We start from the raw sequence: 24,495 nt of genomic DNA, 5'->3' as shown, positions 1-24,495 counted from the left end.
AAGACAAGAATAGACAAATGAGTTCATTTAGCATGGAAATGTATGTGTTGTGCTTGTCACTTTACAGTGCTAAAGTTTTATTAAAATTAACATAATAAAAACAACAATAAAATATTTATGACTTTATTTATAATGGCAAACGTGTTATTTATTTATTACTGAAAACCAACTTTTCTACTTCATTTGCAACATTCAGTATGACTTATTTCAACTTTAAAGCAATAAAATTCAGCAGAAATTAAACAACCACCACCGCACAAATAGCTATAAAAACAGAAACATAACATAGAAACACACAGAGGAGCAGGAAAAAACCTCTCTTTAATGCCTGCTCAAATAAATAGTTTGGCCACATTTCAGAAAGTGCGGAGATAATGTATGTGAAAAAGTCGTAGACTAGTAGTTTCAAAGGTGCTTTTTCAAGAGACAAGTGGACATCCAGTTGCCTCTTGAAAAAGCACCTTTGGGACAACCCTGACCTGGGTGACGGAGAATCTCCATAGATGTCATTGTCTAGTATTTAATGTGTATAGGCGTATTTAGAATTATCATAAAATAGACATTTTAGATAATACCCCAGGTTAAGACAAAAACATAACAATTAATTCAATTTCAGTTTATTACAGCCATAGGCCAGAACAAATAAAAAAACACTCAATAAATATACAATTAAAAATTCAAGAATAAAATAGATCATAATGAAGAAAACGTATTTATGTGGTTGTTAAGCATCAACAATGCCTTGATTTTATCTGTCAGCATTTCAGAAAAACCCAACTCCAAGTAAAAACTCAGAAGCAAGCATTTTCAAAGTTCTATTTACTAGAATAGGTAAACTGGCACATCTGGGAAAACCATTTCATTACAGTGAAAACCATGGATTTCATTGCAGTGGCAATAAGTACAGCATTGGAAGATGTGGAAGACCAAGATAGATCATAATGAAGAAAACGTATTTATGTGGTTGTTAAGCATCAACAATGCCTTGATTTTATCTGTCAGCATTTCAGAAAGTGCGGAGATAGTGTATGTGAAAAAGTCGTAGACTAGTAGTTTCAAAGGTGCTTTTTCAAGAGACAAGTGGACATCCAGTTGCCTCTTGAAAAAGCACCTTTGGGAAAACCCTGACCTGGGTGACGGAGAATCTCCATAGATGTCATTGACTAGTATTTAATGTGTATAGGCGTATTTAGAATTATCATAAAATAGACATTTTAGATAATACCCCAGGTTAAGACAAAAACATAACAATTAATTCAATTTCAGTTTATTACAGCCATAGGCCAGAACAAATAAAAAAAACACTCAATAAATATACAATTAAAAATTCAAGAATAAAATAATACATAACAGATGAAATCTATGATAAAATCCAGTTATCTGTTATGTAAATTAAAACTGAAATACTACTGACATCAATCGTGTATAATACCGTTCCTATAATTAAAATACAGGTTCTCAACCAATAGGGTCGCTTCCTAATTTACATGCGTGGAGAACCGTCAAGTATGTGAGTAAATGTATTTTCCCATAACTGTTATATATATCTCCCAAAAGTTGGCATCAGTTGACATCTATAATTCGGTAACCAATTTTTTTCTTGTGGACATTGCAGCGACACAAAATTTTGCCACTGCACATGTGGTAGCCGGATTTGAGTCTTGGAGGAGAAAGTCTACATAAAAGTCATCTGTCTTCCCTGGTAATCTCTCTAGTAAGGGAATAAACATAACAATTAAATCAAATGGCTGCAAAACTTACAAAATTATAGATACTTAATTGCTTTAAAAAGACTGGTATAGTTGCTACAGAGGCTAGCCTCTGGCATATATGTGGCCAACAGCTAAGTTCCTGATGCTACAGCACACAATAGGTGGTCAGGTCGCCAATGATCATGTCATTTTTATTTACTACGATGTAATCAAACAGCTCCAGCTCTTAATTAACTAAGATTCCCAGAATACCTCACCATTGCCAATGTTGATTAGTATAGAATTTAGTAATAGTAACATCCAGCCAAAAAAAAAAAGAACAATGGATCATCAAATGAATCCAGCAATCGCATTCAAATCTCAAATCTTACTTTAGATTATGTCAAGACCTAACTCCCTAGAGAAGGCTGCAATGCTGGGAGAAGTAGAAGAAAGGAAAAAAGGAGGATGACCAGAAGCAAAGTGGGTGGATTTCATTTGTTGTTGTTTTTAGTTGTGAAGTTGTGTCCGACCCATTGCGACCCCATGGACAACTTTCCTCCAGGCCTTCCTGTCTTCTAACATCCCCCGGAGACAATTTAAGCTCACGCCGACTGCTTCAGTGACTCCATCCAGCCACCTCGTTCTCTGCCGTCCCCTTCTTCTTTTGCCCTCAATTGTTCCCTGCATTAGGCTCTTCTCCAGTGAGTCCTTCCTTCTCATTAAGTGGCCACAGTATTTGAGTTTCATCTTCAAGATCTGGCCTTCTAAAGAGCAGTCAGGGTTGATCTCTAGAACTGACCGGTTTGATCACCTTGCAGTCCAAGGGACTCACAGTAGTCTTCTCCAGCACCATAGTTCAAAGGCCTCAATTCTTTGATGCTCAGCCTTCCTTATGATCCAACTTTCACAACCAAATATTGCAACTGGGAAAACCATTTCATTACAGTGAAAACCATGGATTTCATTGCAGTGGCAATAAGTACAGCATTGGAAGATGTGGAAGACCAAGATAGATCATAATGAAGAAAACGTATTTATGTGGTTGTTAAGCATCAACAATGCCTTGATTTTATCTGTCAGCATTTCAGAAAAAACCCCAACTCCAAGTAAAAACTCAGAAGCAAGCATTTTTCAAAGTTCTATTTACTAGAATAGGTAAACTGGCACATCTGGGAAAACCCGAATCTGAGCGGTCCAGGTTTTCCCTCAGTAAATCAAAAAACCCCAAACCATCCCCTCACTCCTCAGTCAATCACATACTGCAATCACCAACCATCCCATCTCGAGACAGCACTCCGACCACTCCTTCTCCAGATGCAGGATCAGCCTGACCTTGACCAATAGGAAGAATGCTGTTATGTCTAAAGACAACCCCTCTACTAAATCCCCCCTCCTACTTTTCCACACATGAGAAAGTGGCAGCACGGAAGCTTCCGGCCTAATATGGCTTCCAAAGCTGACATTATCTTCCTTCTAAAACGCTAACACCTTCATGTTCTGGCAGTCAGCAATCCTAAAAACTAATGTCATTGGTATCTATAGCAGGGACATTAGAATGGACTCATCTGATTAACTTTCTGAGAGGGCCCACCAACAGAAATTAAACTGATCTCAAGCTAGTCCCAGTAGACGGTAATACTAAGATGTTGCCATGTTATTGGTCAAAGGCTGCAATCAGTAGAAAATAATTATAGTGTCAGGATTCAATCAGATGAAGAAGAAGGTAAAATCAAGCAGAGCAGGTTTTTAAAAAGTGAAAGCTGGAGAAAAGGACTGATCTTGGCAGGAGGCCTTAAAATCTGAAGGCTGCTTGGGAAAGATTGCAACTGATAGTTGCATAATTGTGTTTAAAAGGACAGACATCTGCTACCAGGCAATTGTGACTATAAATCATGAACAGCTGAAGACTAAAGCGACAAATGACGTTCTCTCCAATCTGCTTTAACCAATGAGTTTAGTTTGCCACCTGAGACATGAAAGTTCATAAAAGCTTTTCTCAAAATGACAAAATAGCACAATTAAATAGCTAACCATTCCATAAGCCCAACTGGTTGCCATAGTTGAATTGCAGAGAAACGGATTAACTCAGTGCTATTCAAACACAAGGGAACTTTAAGACATGGACCTCAACTCCTAAAATTCTCCACCCAGCGATCCACACATCTTGGTTACTAAATTTTAAAAAAATAACTGGGTTAAACTCTCCCAACCTGCACCATAGAAGAGAACAAGATATGTACTCTTCAAAATACATTCTACTTCAGTGGTGAAATCCGAACCGGTTTGCTACCGGTTTGCTGGCTGCACATGCACACTGTGCACCAAATACGCACGGCATGTGTATGTGCACTACACACCAAAAAAAGGCTTGGGAAGGTAAGTAGAACAGCAGGGGGGAGGGTCAGCTCTGCAGCGCAGTTTAGCTTTGCTAGAAAGCAGGATTTCCTGCTTTCTAGCAAAACTAAACACCACTGCACAGCTGAACGTCGGAAATAACGGTTCGGAGGAACCAGTAGCTTTTTTAAACTACTGGTTCGCCTGAACTGGTAGCTTTTTTTTTACTACCAGTTCTCCAGAACCGGAGCGAACCAGTAGCGTTTCACCCCTGTTCTGCTTATATTCAAAAGGTGCGCAGTCTAATGTAGCTTCTTATCACTAAACAGCATTGGCATATTCAGGAATTAAATCTCAACAAATGGTGGATAAATATGCTCACAGTTTTGCTTCACTTCCTGCAGGCATATATTTGGTAGTATTTTTAATGCTGTAACAGAATTTTAAATACTGGCTGAAAAGGCCTGATTAGTGTTGGGAGAAATCTAATCTCAAGGGCATGTTTATTAATGTTTATTTGAAATGCTGCCTGCACGCTACTCCCCAGCCATTGTGCAGCCCCCTGAATTCCTACAAACTGTTCCAGAAAACTGTAACATTATTAATGTGGCAGAAGGGGGAAAGTATTAAATACATACAGCATGTAATAACAATGACAACAGTAGGAACAACTCCAAGATACATGTTCCAAATCTCCACACTATCTAATGAAGGCCTTTCCATATGTGCCCAGAAAATGAATCTTGGAAATGAAGAACATCTTCAAAAGGGCTTCTTCTACTGAACTTAATATCCAGGCAAATTCACAGAGAAATAGGTCATCTATAAAGTTCAGAGCCAAGGTCTCAAATTGTACCCAGAAAGCATTCTCAAACAGTCCAGGTCTTCCAATACAGATGTAATATCCTGGTTTCATGTACCAATGAGCAGTTTAGCTATCCCATTTTCCACTAACGGAAGCTTCTGAACACTCATCAAGGCAATGCAATTTAGAGTTCATGGATAGCTCCTTCCAGTTCTAATCACTTAGCAATGTTCACTAACTATAGTCGTGTAAATGTATTCCATGCCACCAGCAGTGAGATTCCAATATTCTTACAACCCGTTTGCCACATGTACGCATGCTCACTATGCGTGCACACAATCCGCGCATGCACCTGGCCTTTCACGCATGTGCTTTGCTCGTGCGTGTGCCTTCCGCGCATGCACCTGGCCTTGAAAACATGACTAAATAGGACCACATTACATCCAGGCAGGTGGGCGGGGGTGGGCCCATCCGTATTCACTGCTACTGATTCGCTCAAACCTGTACGAACCAGCTGAATACCACCCCTGCATGCCACAGTGACTACTAAGAAATCTGCCATAGTTATGATTCAGAGACAGGTGTGAATTTATTCTGCAAGGGGAAGTAGCGCCTCACCCTGTTCTGCTTATATTCAAAAGGTGCGCAGTCTAATGTAGCTTCTTATCACTAAACAGCATTGGCATATTCAGGAATTAAATCTCAACAAATGGTGGATAAATATGCTCACAGTTTTGCTTCACTTCCTGCAGGCATATATTTGGTAGTATTTTTAATGCTGTAACAGAATTTTAAATATTGGCTGAAAAGGCCTGATTAGTGTTGGGAGAAATCTAATCTCAAGGGCATGTTTATTAATGTTTATTTGAAATGCTGCCTGCACGCTACTCCCCAGCCATTGTGCAGCCCCCTGAATTCCTACAAACTGTTCCAGAAAACTGTAACATTATTAATGTGGCAGAAGGGGGAAAGTATTAAATACATACAGCATGTAATAACAATGACAACAGTAGGAACAACTCCAAGATACATGTTCCAAATCTCCACACTATCTAATGAAGGCCTTTCCATATGTGCCCAGAAAATGAATCTTGGAAATGAAGAACATCTTCAAAAGGGCTTCTTCTACTGAACTTAATATCCAGGCAAATTCACAGAGAAATAGGTCATCTATAAAGTTCAGAGCCAAGGTCTCAAATTGTACCCAGAAAGCATTCTCAAACAGTCCAGGTCTTCCAATACAGATGTAATATCCTGGTTTCATGTACCAATGAGCAGTTTAGCTATCCCATTTTCCACTAACGGAAGCTTCTGAACACTCATCAAGGCAATGCAATTTAGAGTTCATGGATAGCTCCTTCCAGTTCTAATCACTTAGCAATGTTCACTAACTATAGTCGTGTAAATGTATTCCATGCCACCAGCAGTGAGATTCCAATATTCTTACAACCCGTTTGCCACATGTACGCATGCTCACTATGCGTGCACACAATCCGCGCATGCACCTGGCCTTTCACGCATGTGCTTTGCTCGTGCGTGTGCCTTCTGCGCATGCACCTGGCCTTGAAAACATGACTAAATAGGACCACATTACATCCAGGCAGGTGGGCGGGGGTGGGCCCATCCGTATTCACTGCTACTGATTCGCTCAAACCTGTACGAACCAGCTGAATACCACCCCTGCATGCCACAGTGACTACTAAGAAATCTGCCATAGTTATGATTCAGAGACAGGTGTGAATTTATTCTGCAAGGGGAAGTAGCGCCTCACCCTGAAAAGATTGAACTCCAAACTTAAGTATCAGACTGGGGGATCAACTGCTTCTAGAGTTAGATTGGAAGGAGTCCTAGAGTGGCATATCTGACAGTCATAAATAGAGATAGAACCTCACTTTCTGGATGACCTTTCCCAACAATTTCATGTAGCTATTGAAAAGCATAGAGGATCAGATGAAACCTCTAGAACAGGAGTCTCCAACCTTGGCAACATTAAGACTTGTGGACTTCAACTCCCAGAATTCGTCAGCAAAGAATTGCTCAGCAAAGCTGGCTGAGCAATTCTGGGAGTTGAAGTCCACAAGTCTTCAAGTTGCCAAGGTTGGAGACCCCTGTGCTAGAACACAATAGACCAATGGCCTCACTGCCAAATAGGTCCACTACCTTTGAGACATGGGGAACAGGAAAACGCAGACCTCTCTTAGCACAATGAGCAAATGTGCTCACCAAGCAATACAAAAATATCAAGGTTGATAATCCAGGAACTCAGCTCACTTTCAGTAGGCTTCCTAGTACTGTGGTAAGGAGCTGGACCGTGGAGTTGTCAGGAGAAGGCTGTGGTGGGAGGCCCAGAGGAGGGTCTGCCAATAGGTGACTCCAGAAAAAGAATGAGCATCCGGATGGCACCAGCTACCAGCTTTATAGACAGGCTCAAAACCCTGTTCCCTTGACAGTCAGGAAAACAATGGAATGTCATTGCCCAACTGCCTTCTTTTGAACCTGTACAATTACAACAGCTCCCTCCCCCAGAGCTTTAAATCTCTGCCTTTCCTGGGGAAACTTGGTTTTCATGGAAAGAGATAATCTGTGGGCCACAAAGCCCTCAGAGACACTCAGAGACGCTTCCTGGTTGTTCTGCTTAGCCTTTTGGACCTACTTTTTGCCTTTGGACCAGCCCATGATGCAGCAAGTTCAAGTCTTACAAACAGGGGTGGGCTGCTGGGGGTTCGCAGAGGTTTGGGAGATCCTCTAGCTAAGATTCTGTGCAGTTCAGAGAACCCTCAAATCCCACTCCTGTCTGGCCCCGCCTACCCCACCCCTCCTGTTATGTCCTGTATTCTTAGTGGTCGTCGATGCTTTCTCGAAGTGGGTGGAAATCGCACTAATGCATTCCACCACTTCAGAAGCCGTCATTAGAACTTTGCGACGGTTGTTTGTAACCCATGGGTTACCCGACCTTGTGGTCTCGGACAACGGGCCACAGCTAACGTCCGCCCAGTTTGAGTCATTCTTAGCGGGCCTAGGAATACGCCATGCTCTCATTTCCCCATTCCATCCGGCCAGTAATGGCCGGGCAGAACGAGCAGTCCGGTCAGTGAAAGAGGCATTGGCCAGGTCAGGCCCAGGGGGCTGGCAGGAGAGGTTGGATGAGTACCTCCTGGGGCAGCATTCCACACCGTGCCCACTTACGAATAAGAGCCCAGCAGAGTTACTCATGGGCAGGCGTTTGAGGACCACACTTGATAGATTGCACCCCCAATACTCACCTAGTCAGCCATTGGACTCCATGGGGGCAAACAGGATTTTTGATTCGGGGAAGGCTGTGTATGCCCGCTTATACAGCGGTCACCCCCTATGGTTCCCAGGAAAGATCGTGGGAATCACCGGCCCGTGCTCATACAGGGTCGAGTTGGATGAGGGTAGAGTGTGGCGCAGACATTGTGACCAGCTCAGGGCCCGGCGTCAGGTTGGGGACTGGCAGCTGCCAGAGTGGGGCACTCAGGAACAGCCAGGAGGTAGCCCAACCCAATCATCCCGGGCAGAGGAGCTAAGCTACAAGGGAATAAGATGCCCAGCCCCTGTACCTGATAACCGAGAGGAAGCCTTGTCTGCTCTGCCGGTGGACGGGCTAGGGGTCCCTGGGCCGGAGACGTCCCCCACAGAAGAGGCTGAGGAGTTGGGCCAGCCAGTGACCATGGCTACAACGGAGCCACGAAGGTCCAGCCGAATCAAGCGGCGCCCAGTGTATCTCCAGGATTACGATTGCGCAAGCTAGGGGGAAAGAAGTGTTATGTCCTGCACCGGCAGTGGCGGCCCCTAGTGGTGGAGATGGTTTCTTGTTCTGTTCTGATTGGCTCCCGCTTTTGGAGCTGAATATAAAGAGGGCTGTCAAAGCAGGCCTGGTCGGCTGGTTGTTGCTGGTCTCTGTGAGTTAAAATAAACATTATGTGTGAACATCTGTGGAGCCTCAATTATTATGGAACCCACAGAATATAATACCTCCCCTCTCAGGAGTCCCCACATGGCCCATTTTGGATGCAGGTAAGTGTAGGGCACATACGAAGGCTTGGGGAGGGCAAAAAATGGGTCTACCGGAAGTTCAGGAAGTCCAGAGGGGCTCCGGAGACTGGGGAGGCCGTTTTCACCCTCCCAGAGGCTCAAGGAAAGCCTCCAGAGCCCAGGGAGGGAAAATACCCTCCCCCCCACTGTGGTGCAGGAGGCTGACTAGGCCACACACCCCACTGTGGTGCAGGAGGCTGACTAGGCCACACCCACCATGGCCACGCCCACCCAGCAACTTGGCAGAGAACCCCTTGCTAAAATTTTTGAAGCCCACCCCTGCTTACAAAACATTGGCGATGTCTGATCAGAGGAAAACTTCCCTTGTTTTTCAGCATGGGTGCTCTTCAAGAAAAAATATGTGAGGGGCAATTTGAAATTAACAATGAAGATTTCTCCAGATGAAGTTTGCATGGTCTGCTCGAACGAGTCACTGAAGGACTTTAGTTTTGCAGGTCAAGCACACATCAGCCTATTCAGTAACATCCCATAGAAAAGACACCCAAAGAAAAGCATCAAATTAACAAAGTTTAAAATAAAACTGGCTTGCTATGTTAACCCCACTAAATAGACCTTCTAAATGTCAAACCACATTTCAACTAGCTCTAGTTGCCCTCACCAACCTCCTGCTGAAGCCTAATCACAAACACGTTATTAATATTATTGTGGTGGTGGTAATTATATTTTTATACCCTTTTTATGTATTTTGGCAAATTCAAGGCAATGAATATACCTAATACTCCTATTTTCTTCACAAAAATTCTGTGAGGTGGGTTACCTCAAGCAAGGTTGAAAGTTATTTGATTATGCTTAAAATAAACTTGGAGGTTGTTGGGTTTTTTCCCTTTAATGGTGTGTTGTGGGTTTGGAAAGTTTTTTCTTTTGGAACTTTCAGTAAAGGTTTTAGTTTTCTTCAATGCTGACTAGTTGTCTTCTAGAAGTTTCTTCAGCTTGTTTTAGCAAAAAAAATCCCAACCTTTGTTTGCTTCACTTTTGTTTGGCCAGAGCCAAGATGGAGTAAAGATTTCCCCTTCAATGAATCATCCTGGCTCCCCTAGACAGCTGATGTGGAAGGGAAAACCAACTGAGAGTGAAGGGTTAGGGTTAGGGTTAGGGTTAGGGTTAGGGTTAGGGTTAGGGTTAGGGTTAGGGTTAGGGTTAGGGTTAGGGTTGGGGGGGTGAAATCCAGAAGGTTCTGACAGGTTCTGGAGAACCAGTAGTGGAAATTTTGAGCAGTTGAGAGAACCGGCAAATACCACCTCTGGCTGGCCCCAGAGTAGGATGGGAATGGAGATTTTGCAATATCCTTCCCCTAGGTGTGGGGAGGGAGGGGGATTTTGCAGTATCCTTCCCGTGGAATGGGGTGGGAATAGAGATTTCACAGTATCCTTCCCCTGCCACGCCCACCAAGCCACGCCCACCAAGCCACGCCCACCAAGCCATGCCCACAGAACCAGTAGTAAAACAATTTGGATTTCACCACTGTTATTTAGCCATTTATGAGTCCATCTGATAGTACTTTCATCTAGTCCCTATTTTACTATTCCATGAGACGTTTCATCAAAGATTTTGATGATGTCCAAATACACTATATTCCCTGGGCATTGTCCTGATCTAATAAGCTAGTTAGAGAAGGGTCTGGCATGAGTTGTTGGTGACAAATCTGTGCTGGCTCTTGTTAATTGTAACTTGCCTAGCCAAGTGCTTGCAAACATGCTTTTTGATAATCTGTTTGAAGACCTTGCCCACTGTAGATGTGAAACCACGGTGTCGTCCTCCTTTCTCTTTTTGAGGATGAGGATTACAGTTCCTCTCCTCCAGTCTTCTGGAATGTTGCCAGTCCCCCAGAATTCCTCAAAGGGTACTCAGCATGCAGTCTCCACCATCAGGTAGGTTATGTTTTAATGCTGTAGCACAATTGTTAACAATGGAAATAGGATCTAGTCATTATATATTGACATTTCTGAAGCTCTGGTTGGGATTTTGGAAGCATCAGTTTTAAGAAGGCAAAACTCGGTATGTGTTTTCAGTGTTACAATATATATCTGGTTTGATTATTATTTTTTTTAATTGGTCCACAATATTGGCTTTTCCTATAGCCCAGGGGTGTCAAACCTGATTACTTTGAGGGCCACATCAGGGTTGAGTTTGACCTCGGGAAGCCAGAGTGGACATGGTTTCCTCAACATCACTCATGTTGGGGCACCCCTCCCAAGCTCTGTTTTTGGCTTTGACCGCCTCCTCCAGCGCTCTGCTGGTGAAAAAAGAGCTTGGGAAGGCAGCGTGCAGTGCTCCTGAGCTCTGTTTTTGCTGGCAGAGTTCTGAACGAGGCCGTCGCAGCCAAAAACGGAGCTCGGAAGGTCGGCATGCGGCTCTCCGGAGCTCCGTTTTCGCTGGCAGAGACACAGCAGGGTGGTCCCATGGTCCAGATCTAAGCATCCTACAGGCTGGATCCAGCCGCGGGCCTTGAATTTGACACCCCTGCTATAGCCTATCATAGAGAGCTGAAACTATATAATTTGCTTTAATGCAAGGATGTCCAGCCTTTACCACTTTAAGACTTGAACCAGCAATCTTAAAGTTGCTAAGGTTAGACACCTCTTCTTTAATGTCTATCTTCAGTTTATGTCCACAAAGCTATTTAAATGTTACTTTATAAAAAAAACCTCAACTGTCCAATATGATGAAATCTAGACAAACAACAACTGTAAAATTTCAATAGCTTCCACTGTTAAGTTATTACTGTTGTGCAGTTGTGGCGCACACAGGGTTATTCATTAATTTTGCTTTATATTTATTATTTTCACACCAGTAAGCAAATTAATGGTTGTTAATAATGTTTAGATTGTCACATTCCTGCTGAGGCCAGGATTGTAAAGAAAAAAAACAAAACTAATATGCATTGAAATTGCTGCCATAGAAAAATGGTTGCTGAGCATGGTTGCCTGATAATAATTCTTTTCTTATTGATGAATCAGAGTTAATCCGTTTTATAGTTCTCAACAGTGGTGGGATTCAAATAATTTAACAACTGGTTCTCTGCCCTAATTACCGGTTGGGTGGGCGTGGCCATGGTGGCCATGGCCAGGGGGTGTGACAGGCAACACTCAGCCTCCTGCACCCTCCTGGGAGCAAAAACGGGCCATGGGGTGAATGTGCCACCTATGCCCTGTTTTGGGCCTAGTAGGCCTCTCTGCAGCCTCCTGGAAGTGAAAACGGCCCACGAGAAGGCTGTGCCGCACCCCCATGCCCTGTTTTGGGCCTAGTAGGTCTCCCTGCACTTACCTGGGAGCCAAAATGGAGGGGGCTCCTGGAAGGGGTGGGGAAGGGAGGGGCCAGCCAGAAATTTAACTACCAGTTTGCTCGAACCATCCCGAACTGGCTGAATCCCACCACTGCTTTCTGCTTTTCAACTATTCTAATACTACTACTACTACTACTACTACTACTACTACTACTACTACTACTACTATTATTATTACTATTATTATTACTTATTTTAATATTTACAGATCCCTCACATCCTGGACATAAACTGTTTCAACTCCTACCCTCAAAACGATGCTACAGAGCACTGCACACCAGAACAACTAGATACAAGAGCAGTTTTTTCCTGAAGGCCATCACTCTGCTAAACAAATAATTCCCTCAACACTGTCAAACTATTTACTAAATCTGCACTACTATTAATCTTCTCATCGTTCCCATCACCCATCTCCTTCCACTTATGACTGTATGACTATAACTTTGTTGCTGGTAATCCTTATGATTTATACTGATATATTGACCATCATTTGTGTTGTAAATGTTGTACCTTGATGAACATATCTTTTCTTTTATGTACACTGAGAGCATATGCACCAAGACAAATTCCTTGTGTGTCCAATCACACTTGGCCAATAAAATTCTATTCTATTCTGTTATGTATTAATGCTGTACCTTTAAATATTTGAGCGGGAAATCAGCACGTTGCTGATTGGTCAAAACCTCCAACAGAACTATATAAAAGGAGAGGGTTTTCGCCCAGCCTGTTGCTGGGTTCACCCTATATTAAAGAGCTGTTGTCACTACCCTGGTCTCCAGCCTCGTTACTTCCCGAACTTAACATTGGCGACGAAGGTGGGATCTCGAGGCTAAGGAGAACCAGAACCGAGCTGAAGCACGATAGTTCCGAACCCAGCAAATTCAGGGCAGAAACGCGGAAATGGCAAACACGCCACCCGCACCGTACAACCCGGTCAAGGAGAAATGGGGAGCATATATGACCCGTTTGAAAGCTTTCTAAAAGCCAACGAACTACAGGGGATCCCGGATAACCGCAAGCGGGCCTTAAGCCATTGTGGGCGGAGGTCATCGATTGCGGAAGCCCTGGCAGAGCCAACGCCGATACAATCGGTATCGTGGCCGACTCTGCAGACTTTGCTGAAGAACCATTTCGCGCCGGCGCCGTCCAAATCGTGCAGCGGTTTGAATTGAGAACGTAGACAGATGGAGGCGAATCCATCGGTGACTACATGGCCGCTTTAAGAAGAGCGTCAAGGACTGCCTGGGCAAGTACAAGGGACCCCTATTTCCTTCAACTTAGACCCCAGGTAGCCCCCATTAGGCTTAAGGCGAGGAGAGTCCTTTGCCCTAAAACCAAAATTGATAAGGAGCTGGATAAGCTCATAAATCAAGGGATCTTGGTGCCAGTCGATCACGCAGTGGGAGACGCCAATCGTCACCCCATAAAACCGGACGGGTCAATTAGAATTTGCGCTGACTACAAGGCGACGCTAACAAAGCCTTACAGAAAAGCGCACCCGTTCCCTGGTGCAACACTTATTGCACTCTTGGGGCAAGGGCAAGTCTTTGCAAAGTTAGACTTGGCCCAAGCCTACCAACAACTGCCAGTAGACGCCCGCACAGCCAAGCCCAAACGACAGACGCACAGGGGCATTCATGCACCGATTGCAATTTGGGGTCAGTGTGGCACCAGGGCTGTTCCAAAACCTGATGGAACGACTACTGCAGGGCTCCCAGGGTAGTTCCTACTGGCGATGTCCTAATTTCAGGGAAAACATGGAGGAATTGGGGAGCGGTTAAGAAAGGTCTTGAGCATTTTCCGACAGCCGGATTAAAAGTCAAGACAAACAAATGCCAGATAGGGGTCGAATCGATTTCTTGGGCTACCGGATAGACAAGAAAGGAATTCACCCTACTGAGAGCAAGGTTAAGGCAATTAGAAGGCTCCAGCGCCCAAAAACAAAGCAGAGCTGCAGGCATTCCTGGATTGGTTAATTTTACGCGTCTTTTAAAGAACAAAGCAACTGCTATGGAACCGCTGCATAGGCTCTTAGGAAAAATACTGTTTGGTCTTGGGAAAGTCAGAAAATAGGGCTTTTGAAGCAGTAAAGAACCTGCTCTCAAGTGATAGCCTGCTCATCCAATATCACGACTCATTACCCCTAGTGCTGGTTTATGGCGCCTCCTTATGGGGTGGGGCTGTACTCAGCCATAGACTTCCAAACGGCACAGAAGCCCCTATAGCTTCTACTCTAGAACGATGTCCTCCCAGAGAGGAACTACAGCCAATTAGACAAAGAAGCACTAGCCATTGTGTCAGGGGTCAAAAATTCCATGAGTATGTCTTTGGGCGAATTTTGAAATCGTGACTGACCACAGACCGCTACTGGAATACTGGCTGGCGACCGCCAACGCCTGTGGCACTTTCGCCACGATTGACCCGATGGACTATATTCTTAGCCGCTTATTCGCACAAGCTGCAGCATCGACCAGGAAAGAAGTGGGGCATGCAGACGCATTGAGCCGATGCCCACTACCAGGGGCGATCAAGACCCCACTCCGGGACACCCATCCTACTTATTGACTCTTGACTCTGGCCCAGTCACATCTAAGGAAGTGGCTCGGCATCATACCGACATTGTGTTAAGGACTGTACCGGTTGGGTACAGAGAGGTGGCCGCGCCGGGCAAAGGTTCAAAGAATTTGTTAAAAACGAGATGAGCTCTCAGCTCAAGGGGTGCCTGTTATGGGGTGATCGTGTAATAATTCCTGAAAAGTTAAGGGAAAGGTATTGGACCTCCTCCACGAGGGTCACCCAGGGATCGTAAGGATGAAGGGTTAGCCAGAAGCTATGTATGGTGGCCACTCATGGACGCAGAGATTGCTGAGAGGGTAGGGAAATGCCAGGCTTGCCAAGAGTCCAGACCTCTACCCCAACGGCCCCAGGTAGCCCCCATTAGGCTTAAGGCGAGGAGGTCCCTTTTGCCCTAAAACCAAAATTGATAAGGAGCTGGATAAGCTCATAAATCAGGGATTTTGGTGCCAGTCGATCACGCAAAGTGGGAGGCATCGTCACCCCATAAAACCGGACGGGTCAATTAGAATTTGCGCTGACTACAAGGCGGCAACAAAGCCTTACAGAAAAGCGCGGTTCCGTGGTGCAACACTTATTGCACTCTTTGGGGCAAGGCAAGTCTTTGCAAAGTTAGACTTGGCCCAAGCCTACAACAACTGTGAGCGCCGCTGGCCGAAGCCCAAGCGATTGTAGCGGGGGCCTTCAAGTGCACCGATTGCAATTTGGGGTCAGTGTGGCACCAGGGCTGTTCCAAAACCTGATGGAGCGACTACTGCAGGGCTCCCAGGGTAGTTCCTACTTGATGATGTCCTAATTTCAGGGAAAACATGGAGGAATTGGGGAGGCGGTTAAGAAAGGTCTTGAGCATTTTCCGGACAGCGGGTTAAAAGTCAAGACAAATGCCAGATAGAAATTCGAATCCGTCGATTTCTTGGGCTACGGATAGACAAGAAAGAATTCACCCTACTGAGAGCAAGGTTAAGGCAATTAGAAGGCTCCAGCGCCCAAAAACAAAGCAGAGCTGCAGGCATTCCTAATTGGTTTTTTACGGTCTTTTAAAGAACAAAGCAACCGTTCTTGGAACCGCTGCATAGGCTCTTAGGAAAAATACTGTTTGGTCTTGGGAAAGTCAGAAAATAGGGCTTTTGAAGCAGTAAAGAACCTGCTCTCAAGTGATAGCCTGCTCATCCAATATCACGACTCATTACCCCTAGTGCTGGTTTGCGATGCCTCCCTTATGGGGTGGGGCTGTACTCAGCCATAGACTTCAAAGCGGCACAGAAGCCCCTATAGCGTTCTACTCTAGAACGATGTCCTCCCAGAGAGGAACTACAGCCAATTAGACAAAGAAGCACTAGCCATTGTGTCAGGGGTCAAAAATTCCACGAGTATGTCTTTGGGGAATTTTGAAATCGTGACTGACCACAGACCGCTACTAGGATACTGGCTGGCGACCGCCCAACGCCTGTGGCACTACGCCCGCTTGACCCGATGGACTATATTCTTAGCGCTTATTCGTACAAGCTGCAGCATCGACCAGGAAAGAAGTGGGGCATGCAGGCGCGTTAAGCGATGCCCACTACCAGGGGCGACCGAAGACCCCACTCCGGGGACACCCATCCTGATTGACTCTTTGGACTCTGGCCCAGTCACATCTAAGGAAGTGGCTCGGGCATCATACCGGGACATTGTGTTAAGGACTGTACTCGGTTGGGTACAGAGGGTGGCCCTGCGCCGGCGAAGGTTCAAAATTTGTTAAAAACGAGATGAGCTCTCGGCTCAAGGGGTGCCTGTTATGGGGTGATCGTGTAATAATTCCTGAAAAGTTAAGGGAAAGGTATTGGACCTCCTCCACGAGGTCACCCAGGGATCGTAAGGATGAAGGGTTAGCTAGAAGCTATGTGGTGGCCACTCATGGGCCAGAGATTGCTGAGAGGGTAGGGAAATGCCAGGCTTGCCAAGAGTCAGACCTCTACCCCAACGGCCCCAGTCAGAGAATGGGAAAAGCCCCAAGGGCCCTGGTCAAGAATCCACATTGATTTTGCTGGCCCTTTCACGGCCAAACATTCCTAGTGGTTGTGGATGCATTTTCAAATGGTTGGAGATCATACTCATGAAATCCACTACGGCCGAAGCAGTAATCGCAACCTCGCCACCTATTCGCAACTCACGGGTTGCGGACACTCTGGTGTCCGACAATGAGCCTCAATTCACGGCAGCCCAGTTTGAAGAATACCTGGCAGAGGAAGGCATCCGACATGCCCTCTCTGCGCCTTTCCACCCTGCGTCGAATGGCCTTGCAGGCGTTCCGTCCGGGCGCTAAGGAGGCGTGTCAGGCTCAAGCCAGGTGACTGGCAAACAAAAATAGACTTTCCTAGCAATCCAGCACAGAACCCCAAGCACGGCCACCGGAAAAGCCCAGCCGAATTGCTAATGGGACGGAAACTCCGGTGCCCACTGGACGTTTGAATCCCCATTACACACCAGAGGGTTACAAGGAAACTAGAAAAGACCAGGGAAATGAGCATAGGCGACCAGGTGTGGGCCCGAAACTATGGGGATGGCCCTAGTTGGCTCACAGGACAAATAATTAAAGTAACTGGACCAAAATCATACGTGGTAGAACTACCCGACAACAGAGTGTGGGCGCCACATAGATCAGTTAAGGAAACGAATAACTGACCAAACTGAACCAAATGAAACATATCATGATCAATACCAATTTGAATTCCACAGCCAACAATGACCGGGAGGCGCAAGACTTAGCTGAGGTCCCAGAGTTCCAGCGACGCCATCAGGTTCCCGAGGAAACAGCAGGAAATTCAAAAAGTAATCCAAGGCCGGATGGCCAAGAAAAAGTCGGCCAATAATCCGAGCCCGTTGGCCCAGAGAAAGAGCTGGGAGGAGAAAACAGCCCCTCCGACCAGCTCAAAACACCACCAGAACTGAACCGCGCAGGTCAGAAAGGAACTAGGAGGCATGGGTTATTTGCGTGACTACGTCGAAAAATAACATGTAAATATTTATGTAAATAGAGGTAAAGTGTTTTCTGGGAGGGGAGGAGTGTTATGTATTAATGCTGTACCTTTAAATATTTGAGCGGGAAATCAGCACGTTGCTGATTGGTCAAAACCTCCAACAGAACTATATAAAAGGAGAGGGTTTTCGCCCAGCCTGTTGCTGGGTTCACCCTATATTAAAGAGCTGTTGTCACTACCCTGGTCTCCAGCCTCGTTACTTCCCGAACTTAACATATTCTATTCTATTCTATTCTAAATTCCTTGTGTGTCCAATCACACTTGGCCAATAAAAAATTCTATTCTATTTTATTCTATTTACATGACCATTCCCACCTCACTGAGAAAAGGTTGTACATGTTGCAAATCATCTACCCTGCTAAAGTGTTGCTCTGGCATCTTGAGGGATACTTAAAAGCTAGTACAATGGATTGAAAGACAATAGAGCTGACTGATATATGTAAGACTGGACTGATTTATAGACTGGATTGATGTAGCTTTGCTGCCTATGTGATATATCAGGTCTAAGGAATGCTTTTTAGGGTGGACCTGTTTGTTTTGCTAACCTCTAAGACCTCCACATTACAAGATGTTCGTTTGGTATTGGGGATGGGGCGTATAAAAACTACAGGAATCTTTTGTTTGAAGTTGCCTGCTTTGGGGACAATCCCCAAGTGACTCTATTCTGCACAGAATAAAGTTCTTCTTATATCTACCCTTGTTCTGTGATTCATTGGGTGGCAGCACAATAGGCACAATCCCAGCAGATTTCTAGGACAGTAATCTAAATGGGATACAGATTGTGACTATTCTGAGTTTTATAGCAGGGGTGAAATGCTACTGGTTTGGGCCAGTTCGCCTGAACAGGTAGTAAAAAAGGCTACTGGTTCGCCAAACCGGTAGTAAAAAATGTAAAAAAAATAATCCACCAATCTGCTAAGTAACACACGATCATCAGAACTTTTTTAAAAAACTTTTTTAGCATTTTTTTACTACTGGTTCGAGCTAATAGGTAGTAAAAAACGCTTTAATTAAATTCACAACTGTGCCGTGTGATCGGCAGAATCTTTTGTTTACTTTTTAAAGCATTTTTTACTCCCTATTCATCCGAGCTGTTAGTAAAAAAATGCTTTTAAAAAGTTTAAGAAAAGGTTCTGACGTGCGCTGTTCCACTTGCCATCCCAAGCCTCTTTTTGGCACGCACCACATGTGTGCGTGTGCAGCTTGTGTTTGGTGCGCACTGCACATGTACGTGAACAGTGTGCATTTGGCGCATGGCACGCATGAGCGGCCAGCGAACCAGTAGTAAACCAGTTCAGTTTTCACCACTGTTTTATAGGGAGTGTCCTTGCTCAAGCCAATCAGAGGAAACAGTGCACATTCAAGACCCGTTGTCATCTTAACTTTCCATATATCTGTTGTGAGAATTCTGAGGTACAGCACTTAATGATAGTCACAGGGTACAAATAAGCAATCAGGAAACAATCAATATCAATATAAATCGTAAGGATACAAGCAACAAAGTTACAGTCATACAGTCATAAGTGCAAGGAGATGGGTGATGGGAACGATGAGAAGATTAATAGTAGTGCAGATTTAGTAAATACTTTGACAGTGTTGAGGGAATTATTTGCTTAGCAGAGTGATGGCCTTCGGGGGAAAAACTGTTCTTGTTTTCTAGTTGTTCTGGTGTGTTGTGCTCTATAGCCTCGTTTTGAGAGTAGGAGTTGAAACGATTTATGTCCGGGATTTGAGGGGTCTGTAAATATTTTCACAGCCCTCTTTTTGACTCGTGCAGGATACAGGTCCTCAACGGAAGGCAGGTTGGTAGCTATTGTTTTTTCTGCAGTTCTAATTATCCTCTGAAGTCTGTGTCTGTCTTGTTGGGTTGCAGAACCAAAACAGACAGTTATAGAAGTGCAGATGACAGACTCAATAATTAATTATTAATTATTAAACAAGTATATGATTGCAACTGATGGGGGCCAGGCAGACATTTTTAGCTCTACATTGTATGAAAGTATAGTGTTTTCATAAAGAGTGTTCTTTTATTTATTTATTTTTAGGCTGATTGAACAAACAAAACTAAAAAAAAAAAACCAACAGAATAAAGTGATTGAGACAATATAAACGTTGTGTAACCAAACAACAAATAGATGTAAATGAATGTGAATGTAAATGTGCAAAGATTTGCAAAAATTTTCACACCCCAAAGCTGTTGTGTTGTTACTTCAAGACCTGCACACACTAACCTAACATTGTGGCTTAATATAGCACGTTCGAGCTAACTAGCAGAAGAATAAAGAAAACAACTTCAAAAACAAAAAAAGGCTTCAAAGATTTTGATATTTTAAACTCCACAGTCTTGTTCTTGAGGCCATAACATTACCCGATGCCGTTAAAAACCTTCATTTTCCTCCAAACCCCTTTGAAGAGGAACAAGAAAGAATGTAAGTTTAAGGTTTGCATTCACTTCAGAAAGAGACCTGGTTCCAACTGTAATTACAACCTTTTTAGAATGAACTTGCTTCAGTTCAATGAATTTTATACTCATGGTTTTCCTCAGGAAACTGATTGAGCTTTTCCCACAAAGTTCAGATTAAATTGCTACACAGAAAGAAGCACAATGTTCTGGCAACAACTCCTTTCCCGGAAGAGTCCAAGTAAATATGAAATCGTGTTGCACTTGTAGGATATGGATTAATCAGTAATTTTCCATCTTATTTCCTTTTATCATATACCAAATGTCAGACTAAAATCCCAAGGCTTGATTATACGTGGTAACCTTAGTTTCGAACCACATTCATACATAACTCCATAAATTAAAATTAATTCAATGAGATCTTTTTTTGAGCAGACAGTAAAAAAGCATGAGGTTGAAGTCAAAAAATTAACTATCCTGGCAACAAAGCTTAGGAGATTTAAAGCCCTGTTAACCGTGTGGACTCTTCATTTACTAATGTCTCCAAACAAAGGTTTAGTTGGCTAGATGCTATCAAGTCAGGTGTCAGGGTTAGGAAGCCATCTTTGATGTTAGGCCTTCAGGCCTGCCACATTTACTGCTGTGGGAAGTTGGAAGGGGGGATTGTGTGGAGCACAGGTGATATATAGTCATAATAACATTCCTTTCTTAGAAAGTCAAGGCTGTCTTGCCCTGCACCTGGGAGGCTGAGCCTGGGAGGCATCTCCAGTTGGGATGGTGCTTTGATTGGACCATGTGATGGACTTGTGGGTGTTGGATAGGAACTTGGACTTTCATTTGGGTGGGGAAAACCTGGAAACTTTCAGATTTGGGTTTTCCCAGATGTGCCAATATGACATCTCTAATAAAATGTAGCTTTGACGTATTTCAAGCCTTGGAGTTTTCTTTCGTTGGGGGTGTTACTTGGAACCCTGACATCAGCTTAGACCCCATCCCTAGTGATCTCATGGATAATGTTATCTCAACCTCTTCTACCAACATTTCATACTTTGTCCAAGAACTTTCAAGTGACCTCCTTAATTTTTCTATTCACTTTGTCTTTCTCTTCTACTTCCTTCAGTCTTTCCAGCAATGGTCGCATGCTGATTTTCAATGGTAGTTCCAGCAGTCCCAATTGTCATTGTTAAGCAAATCCAGTGCAGTTGTTAGGCATACCGTCATGTGATTGCCACTTGCAACCTCCCAATGGCTTCCCTGTCAGAGTTTGTTGCAGAAATAACATCCAGAAAGCACACACAGATAACTGATTCAGCAAGATTCATTAACTTCCCTTTATATACATAATAACACATGCAATACCAACAGCAGATTCTTCCAAAGTGGTAGAGAGTACAAGCAAACACAGGCAGAGGAGAGATTGGCAGAGATGAGTTTCAGTTTCAATTCAGCAGACAGACTACACCAGACTTGTTTGCTAAGCCACGCCCAGGCTCCCTGTTGCCTCCAGCAAATACTGTTTGAGTTTCCAAACAGTCCCCATTGGCTGACCCAGTTGCTATGCCTATTCATTGGCTGATGTTGTTACCATGTCTCCGTTCCAGTTCATGAATATTCTGACATTCCCCATTGATTTTGCTTGTCAGAAGCCAGTAGCAAAGGTCATAAATGGTGATCATGTGACTGCAGGACATTGTTGACCATTGTAATTGAGAGCTGGTTGCTAAGCACCCAAATCACAATCATATTACTGTGGGAACAGTGCAATAATTAGAATTGCAGAAAAAATAATTGCTACCAACCTGCCTTCCATTGAGGACCTGTATACTGCACGAATCAAGAAGAGGGCCGTGAAAATATTTGCAGATCCCTCACATCCAGGACATAAACTGATTCAACTCCTACCCTAAAAACGACGCTATAGAGCACTGCACACCAGAACAACTAGACACAAGAACAGTTTTTTCCCGAAGGCCATCACTCTGCTAAACAAATAATTCCCTCAACACTGTCAGACTATTTACTGAATCTGCACTACTATTAATCGTTTCATAGTTCCCATCACCCATCTCTTTCCACTTATGACTGTATGACTATAACTTGTTGCTGGCAATCCTTATGATTTATATTGACATATTGACCATCAATAGTGTTGTAAATGTTGTACCTTGATGAACGTATCTTTTCTTTTCTTTTATGTACACTGAGAGCATATGCACCAAGACAAATTCCTTGTGTGTCCAATCACACTTGGCCAACAAAATTCTATTCTATTCTATTCTACAAGAACTGGTCACAAGTACCAGTTGTTCAATGTCACCATAACTTTGAATGGTTGCTGAACACATGGTCATTAAATGAGAATTACCTATATTATGATCTGTTTTTCTTTAGTCAAAGAACAAGTTGATCAGGAACAACTAAACCATACAATTGTAAAAACCTGTTGTGGTCCGCCAGCAGTCTTTGAAGTTGGCAACCGAGTCAGACAGCAATGAGGCTGAGGAAGAACATGGGCCAGTCCTAGAGGCTGGGGAAGGCCCAGATGAGGGATCTGCATCGGAGGCTGAGGTAGGGCCAGGGCCATCGTGGAGTGAGGTGCGGACTCCAGAGCCTCCAGAGGCTGACAGTAGTGAGGCAGAGGAACAGGAGGAGCCTGTTCCTAATGCACGCATGAGAAGAGCTGCCAGAAGGCAAGAGCAGCTCAAGCAAAGAAGACGACTCGGGAGTAGGGCCATGAGATGATTGGCCCCTCCCATAAGGCTTAAAGGACCAGCAACATTTGGACTCTTTGCCGTAAAACAACGTTGATAGCTTTGTCTTGTTGCATTTCTTTGGATCGGTGTCTTCTGAACTTTTGCCAGGAAGGGCCTTTGGCAGTTTGCCTAATTGGACCAAGGTTGGTGATAGGACTGAGGAATTGTGTTGGGAGGAATTGCTTTAATTTAGTTGGACTACGCTGAGAATGAATTGATTCTCAGCTGTTCAAATAAAGTTCGTTTGTTTTTACACTGACTGAGTTTCCTACTACCTACTTGGGCCTGGGTCACAGCAAAACCTATAGGATAACAATTGTATTACACAATTGTATAAACCGATATAGCCTGTCTTCCATACATATAAGTGCATTCAGAAAGTATTCATACATACAAATGCATTCAGAAAGTGGAATAGCTTTCCTCCGGAAGCTGTGAATGCTCCAACACTGGAAGTTTTTAAGAAGATGTTGGATAACCATTTGTCTGAAGTAGTGTAGGTTTCCTGCCTAAGCAGGGGGTTGGACTAGAAGACCTCCAAGGCTCCTTCCAACTCTGTTATTCTATTTCTATTCTATTTCTATTCTGACCCTTTCTCTTTTGTCAATTTTGTTATGCTGCAGCCTGATTCTATAGTTGTTGAAATTCATTTTTTTCTCATTTCATACTTAGTCCCCCATAATGACAAAATGAAAACAGAATTATGTACTTACACAATAACTGCTTAGTTTTTCACAAGGATTGCCAAGTCTTTCTTTTCTTTATTTTTCATTTATATATTAATTTGCCCAAGTTTATATGCTGCCTGAATAAAGGCAGTTTACAACCTATGAGGTAAAAATACATATAATCAAGAAACATAAATAATTGCAATAGCACTTAAAATTATATACCACTTCATAGTCCTTTCCAGCCCTCTCTAAGGGGTTTACAGAGTCAGCATCTTGCCCCCAAGAATCTGGGTCCTCATTTTACCCACCTCGGAAGGATGGAAGGCTGAGTCAACCTTGAGCCTGGTGAGATTTGAACTGCCAAACTGCAGCTAGCAGTCAGCTGAAGTAGCCTGCAATGCTACACTCTAACCACTGCACCACCTCGGCTCTTAATAAGAAACAAAACAATTTAAAAACTCTTTATCTAGATCTGCCATCAAATGCCACCTACTCTCTCAAAAGAAGAGTCTTCATGTCATCTTTCACACCATTGTAAGATAGGACACATTTAATCTTGGGAGCAATAAGTTCCAGAAGGAGGTAGCTACTTTTAAAAAATTGACTCCCAGCCCTCCAATTTATTTCAGAATGGGTGTTCCCCTCATTTTGCAGACTGGGCAAATTTTATATGAATGAGTTGGTTGTGAAAGTATGCATAAACTCCTCAATTCACCTATCATGATAATCTGAATAGTATTCTGGAGGAAATATCTCCCTATAAATGACTCATGAAGATATGAGTCATATGAAACATATGACTCATATGAAGAACGGTTGCAGGAACTCGGCATGTCTAGTTTAATGAAAAGAAGGACTAGGGGAGACATGATAGCAGTATTCC

General features: G+C 43.8%; 1 long non-coding RNA gene across 1 annotated transcript; it reads right to left on the bottom strand.

Annotated features, from left to right (window-relative positions):
• Positions 1-1,271: 1,271 nt before the first annotated feature.
• On the bottom strand, positions 1,272-24,181 carry LOC131201192 (uncharacterized). The gene is made up of 3 exons (XR_009155795.1): positions 24,106-24,181; positions 23,655-23,768; positions 1,272-1,711 (listed from the first exon to the last, which is right to left on the bottom strand). It is a non-coding gene; the product is annotated as an uncharacterized LOC131201192 (long non-coding RNA).
• Between the last annotated feature and the right edge of the window lie 314 nt (positions 24,182-24,495).

This window comes from Ahaetulla prasina, chromosome 6 (assembly GCF_028640845.1).
Source record: "Ahaetulla prasina isolate Xishuangbanna chromosome 6, ASM2864084v1, whole genome shotgun sequence".
NCBI lineage: Eukaryota > Metazoa > Chordata > Lepidosauria > Squamata > Colubridae > Ahaetulla > Ahaetulla prasina.
The sequence above is the reverse complement of the archived record's forward strand: the minus strand, read 5'-3'. Positions and strand labels throughout refer to the sequence as shown.